The following is a 6,068-nucleotide window of genomic DNA, read 5'->3' on the forward strand; positions in this document are numbered from 1 at the left end:
GCGCAGCCTACTGTAAACCTCCAACATTTACTCTTAAACCTTTCTTTAAACAAACATTGGTGTGACTCTTGGTGTGAATATTATCTAATAACAAAAGTGCAGCGGAGTCTACCATCTTCTGAAATGCACGTTTATCATGTTGACGTCAGCGTTCGTGAGCAGCGGCAGTGTTTGTCCGTGGGCTTGGTTTCCCTCTTCAGCCAAAAACAATCCCAGCATCCAACAAACACACAGCTGTTTGTGGTGTAAACCCACACCCCAAGTTGCTTTTAGTTTGACCACGATATTCTTTGGCTTATCTCACTGCTTGTAATACATAACACATGCATGAAGGCATGTGTGTGTGTTTGTGTGTGTGTGTGTTTGTGTGTGTGTGTGTGTGTGTGTGTGTGTGTGTGTACGTGTGTGTACATTGATGGCAAATAATTATCAGGCACTGACAACATATACAATGTAGTATGCTGTACAGTAGTAAATGATACCAAGAATGGACCTAATAGACAAAGGATAAGCAGTATAGATAATAGATGGATTAATGGATGTGCATATAAAATCTTTGTTCCAAAGTCATATTTTAAGGTTGCCTGATGAATGCAGCTGAAAACAAGATTGATGAGATTGGTGAGACTGAAACAAGATTTTAGGCTAAGGTCCCTGAAACCAAAACAACCAACATCTCATGTGTTACTTTGTACATTCCACAAGATCATTATTCTCCCAATTGTTATTAAGAAAACATTTGATTAGTGCAACTTTTATCGTCTCTTAATCCTTCAACAGTATCCTGCGACCCTCTGGGATGTCCTGACTCATTGGTTGGAGTTCTATTTTTATTTTCTTTCTACTGAATCACGTTTAGATGAGTTGATTGCTTTAGAATGTAGAAATCATAACGTCTGGCTTTTCAACCTATCTCAATGCGCACGCACATTGTCAGTTTACACATCTCTGGATAACACATGTGCAAATCTATCACAAATGTGTTTTTCGATAGCATGAAAAATATGAAGCAAAAAATGGCAAAGGCCTCTCTTATTGTTGTTGTCTGGATTTCTCTGCATGGTAAAACTATTCATGTTTATTAACAAGACTTGTTTGTCTTCAGCTCTCGATGATATAAGAATCAAAGGAACAGATCAGAGTCATGTCTGTCAATCTGCTGACGACCTTTGTTAAAAACCAAAAACTTTGAGTCACTCTTGTTATCAGAGAACTTCCCTCTCTTCATCTGCCGCGGCACGCACAGCGAGCCGCCTCTGTTTTATCAAGTTATATCATAATCACAACAAACCACTTTATGTCTAAAAGTAGACTTCAAAGCTGAAAGGGGGGTAATTTTGGTTTTCATTCCTCCTGTTTCTGTTTCTTTATTTCTCTCTGTAATCCACCATCTGTACTTTCTTCCTTCTTGCTTCATTCTTTCAGTTTCCTTCCTCCTAATTTTGTCAGTCTCATTCACCCTCTCCACTTACATTTCACTTTACTTATTTCTCTCCCCCTCTCAACCCTCCTGAGTCTATCTCTCCATCCATCTCTGTCTCCTGCTCTGGCTGACATGTCTCTGTGTTTCCTGTCTTTTGTGAAACCCTCCTCTCTGTCACATCTTGTTTTCCTCATCCTATCCTGTTTTAATCCAGCTCCTGCCCCCCACCCCCTAGCACAGCAGAGTCACGCTATTGGAGGAAACGGATGAATAGTGGCTGCTGAGTGACAGGTTATTCTGGGCTGACTGTGGGGGTAAACATGGCGAGGTAATGGAGGTAAACGTCTGGTCGTTTGATTGGGTGGTACACAAACAATGGCCAAAGGTTTTTTGAAGGGCAGTAATAAAGACTGGGGTCTTCATCAGGAAGCTCAAATGATGTAAGCTTGTCTCTACACTGCTCTCAAAGATGTGAACAATCTCTTAGTTCATGCTCCAACTTGACTATGGGTCAGTTGTCTGTAACAACATCATCCACATGGCCTTCAGGCTCATTTCAAGGGACCTGACGACATGCAGACTGTCCATACACATAATTACTTAGAAAATATTAAAGTTTAATTGAAAGCCTCCACCATCATCATGCAAATGCATTAGGGCAAAATCCTTACTAGTGCATATTCGTATGCATCCGATGTTAACTCATCTTCTAATCATGTAAGCAGTTGTATCATTGTAAAATGCAGAGTTTAATCAGAACACAACTGATTATCCGTGTTGCGTTCTACACTGGTAGCAGAGGCCAATTCGCGTTGTCTTCCTCAGGAAGGGGGTCATGTGAAAGGAGAATGATCACTGGATCATTGGAGGCTACAGCGACTAAAATGAGTGAGTTTTCGATCTAAAGAGTAGTGAGCACACTCTGCGTATCCGTATAGAGTTGATGTGTTTTCAAATAGACAGATAGAAGTATTGATATAGCATAAAATCAAGAAGCTTTTGGTAGAAAGTTTGTGACATGGGTCCGAGGTAGGGGGCATTTTAACCATGGTGTCATTACAGTCCACTGTAGCCTATGCAGGCAAACATATGGGGTTTTCACAAAGTTGTCGTTACCGTCACTGGGGCCCCTTTATCAGTTTGTTTTTAAGTAACATAAAGACACATAAGTAACATAAAGACAATATGCAATAAGCATTACTGGCAAAACTTGTTATGTCTGTTGTTTTATATAGACATTCATCACAGTATCCTTCTGTGTTATTTTTCAACATGTTGTATCATATTAGTCTGCGTAGCTTTATTTGTATAGCACCAAATGAAATTATATATAATCTCGAGGCACTTTATTTAAACAGAGAGAGTGTGTGTGTGTGTGTGTGGGGGGGGGGGGGGGGGGGTCTGCCTCGACCGGTTGGCTCGAGATGATGAAAGAAATGGGGAAGAGAGAAGAGGTGAGAGGAGAGCGAAGTAGGAACAGTTTTGGGACGGTGTTAGTTCTTTGAGATAAACTGACACTAGTGAACAATTTTACCTTGTCTGTGTCTATTAGCTCCGCAACAAGAATCCGTCATAATTCTCTCTCTGAATGAAATTTCAGCTTCTCAGATATTATCTCTCTCACCACAAAACTTGCTTGTGTGTCTCTGTCACAATGTGAGAGCTGCCTGCAGGGCACCCAAACTCTTCTGTAAGTCATTATTGCAATATATCCACAACCCCAGAGGGAATGTTGGCATCATTCACGTTGGTTTAACTGAGAAGCCAAAGACCTTTTCATTTATAATCAGTCACAAGACATAGTAGGAAATAAAAAGAGAGTTCAAATTGATTATGTCAGTTTATGTCTTTGAAAATGAAACTGACATCAATATCCTGCCTCTGTCAGAAGGTGTTAGGCCAAATGGGACACACATCTACACAGAGGAAGTGTGTGAGGCCCTGTCAGTCTGGCAGAGTGGAAGACAAGCCTGAGGAGGGAATGGGACCACTCTCTAATTTATTCACACTGCTGGCCAATACAAACCAAATACTTAAAGCAGTACTATCTGATCCAGACATGCAACAGGTTGGTTTCCTACACACATATGCATGCATACACACAAACTGTCATTTTCATTCAACCAGTTTGTGACTTATGGCATCTTCCTGCCAATCATCTGCAGCGTCAGAAGAAATCCAGCTTCGTCGGACCAGGCTACATTTTTCTGTCTTCAACTGTCCACTTTTATTCATTGGACTGGTTTTAACTGAGGAGGCAAGGGGTTGTCCTCTCTGGGGTCAGTGTTTGAACCCCTTCTCCCCCACCCCAAGTGTTTTTGAGCAAGATACTACACCCATTATTACCCCTGAGTGCTGTGCTGGAACTGTGTAACTGATGCGGTTGATGTGTGATAGCGAGAGAGCTGCATATAGATGCGCTGTATAAATGTGTGTGTTGAATGGTAAAACTTGTTTTATTTTTAAGTTAGGTCACGCACTGAGGCAAATTCTTGATCACCTGAATGTTGGAATGTTTTATTCAAACGACACCACATGAGCAGTATGGTTAAATAGTAAAAAATTATAGAGAAAAATCCATCAACTGTACATCCATTGCATTTGATATGGCTCTAACACTGTTTACCCCTGAGACTCCAAAAGTGTTTTGTGGTCTCAAACACTTCACCGACCCCTCCCTCGGCATAGTGGTGAGTGGATAATGAGTGAATTTTCATTTCTCTGTGAACTATCCCTTGAAGGTAAAGGAGCAACGGTGCCAGACAGAAATGATGCTGTATCATCTGAAATTCAAACAACCCCAAATCCCTGGGTTCATAGGTTAAAGGATATGAGGGTGAATGTTGGAGAGAGCACAGGGGGAAGGTTATGGTTTCTTAGGGGAAGTAAGGGGAGACCTCTAGACCCTTTCTGAGTGCTTATATAGTGGTGGTAGGATATCCTGCTACATGATGAAATCATTACAGACCTCTGTAGTCTTGGTTTCTCTGCTTCTCTCTCGGGCTCTGTGTATGTGTGTCTGTGTTCCTCTACTTATATCTGTGTGTGGACCATTTTAAGCATAGACCCTAAGGAGTGAGGTCATTTTGACCGGTCCTCACTTTATCAATGGGCTGTTTGAGGGTTAATACTTGGTTTTAGGGCTAGAATTATGTTTAGTTTAGGGTTAAGAATTTAGTTTGGATGGTTAAGGTTAAGGGTAAGGGGTTACAGGAATTTATTATATCAATGAGTGTCCTCACTAACATAGAAGCACATACGTGTGTGTGTGTGCATGCACCTAGGGTCAGAAGGTCAAAACCCTTTGTTGAAACTAACTGAAGTCAGTGAGCCAAATTAGCTGCAGCCTGCAGATCTGAACAACACAGTTTCAAAATCTTGTTCAAATTTTCAGATCAGTTCAGTGTATTTGTGTGTTTTTTGTTTGTTTGTTTGTTGCCTTTTTTTTGCGTTTGCCAGCAACCAGCAACATATGCAGATCGGTGTGTGCCGAGCTTTAGAGATGAGAGGAGGGAGTGAGGGGATTGATGGACGGACGAAGATCGATGTAGAACTCACAATTACTATTGCGAGATAAGGCATTTTAGCTGCACACACACACACACACACACACGCACACACACACACTCATAAAATATAATTTCTCATATAGAAGACTTAGAGAAGTGAGATGCTTTGGCAGAGATGGTTCTCTACAAGAACATTAATTTGAAAGCTTCATCATCAAGTCAAACATTATTTGAATCTGAAATATGTTATATATAACATTTATTCATTTATTTATTGTTCTGATGTATGGACTCTGACATCGTTAGCTCACATGAACAGAAAACATGATCTTGTGATTAGGTTTGCATGATATATATCATCATTATATATTTAAGTGATTTTTCTCGTTCATGTTTTGTTTGATGAATACAGTTTTTACTACAAGACACAGATAATTACACACACCACTTCTTTGTGTTAGAGGCTGAATGTGCCTTATCAAGTGTCACACACAAAAAAAGGAAAATCTGAATTTCCTGCGTCTGTGTTTTTCTTGCACTGAGTCATTGAGATTCTTTGAAGTCACTGCTATAGTGCTCTCTCTCTAAAGTGCATTTGTGTGTACGTGCAATAGCAGGCCCATTCATACGTTTCCCTGTCAAGCCAGAAGGAAATTTTACATTTGTCACCCTCATGTCCGTCTGCGTACATGTTTGTGTGTCGGAGGAGGTCTCCTTCATTGGCCATTTGCTCTCCGACCGCATTAAAAGCAACGTGAAGAGTGCAGAGATGCTGAAAAGCAGAGCTACAACTTGTCCAACAATGAGCCATGCATCACCCAGAGGCTTAGTCATACAAACATGGAGTGAAAGAGGAAACCAGAATGAATGGGATGATGAAAGAAAGCGAGACTAAGATGCTGGGAGGCCAGGAATGTGTGAGTTACTGAGTCCCGTGTTTATTTAAGTAGAAACTCTCTGAATTTTTTTTTCTTTTTAATACTTTTTCAAGAGGCGGACTGGTATTTTGTACCTGAGCAGTTTTTTTTAATTATTATGTGAACTTACTCAAGTACTGGATTGTTTAACCCACTTTAGAACAATGTTGAGATCCTGGGAATTGATTTTCTATAACTTTTTAATCTCAGTTATATTGT

Source organism: Pleuronectes platessa, chromosome 13 (assembly GCF_947347685.1).
Source record: "Pleuronectes platessa chromosome 13, fPlePla1.1, whole genome shotgun sequence".
Taxonomy (NCBI): domain Eukaryota; kingdom Metazoa; phylum Chordata; class Actinopteri; order Pleuronectiformes; family Pleuronectidae; genus Pleuronectes; species Pleuronectes platessa.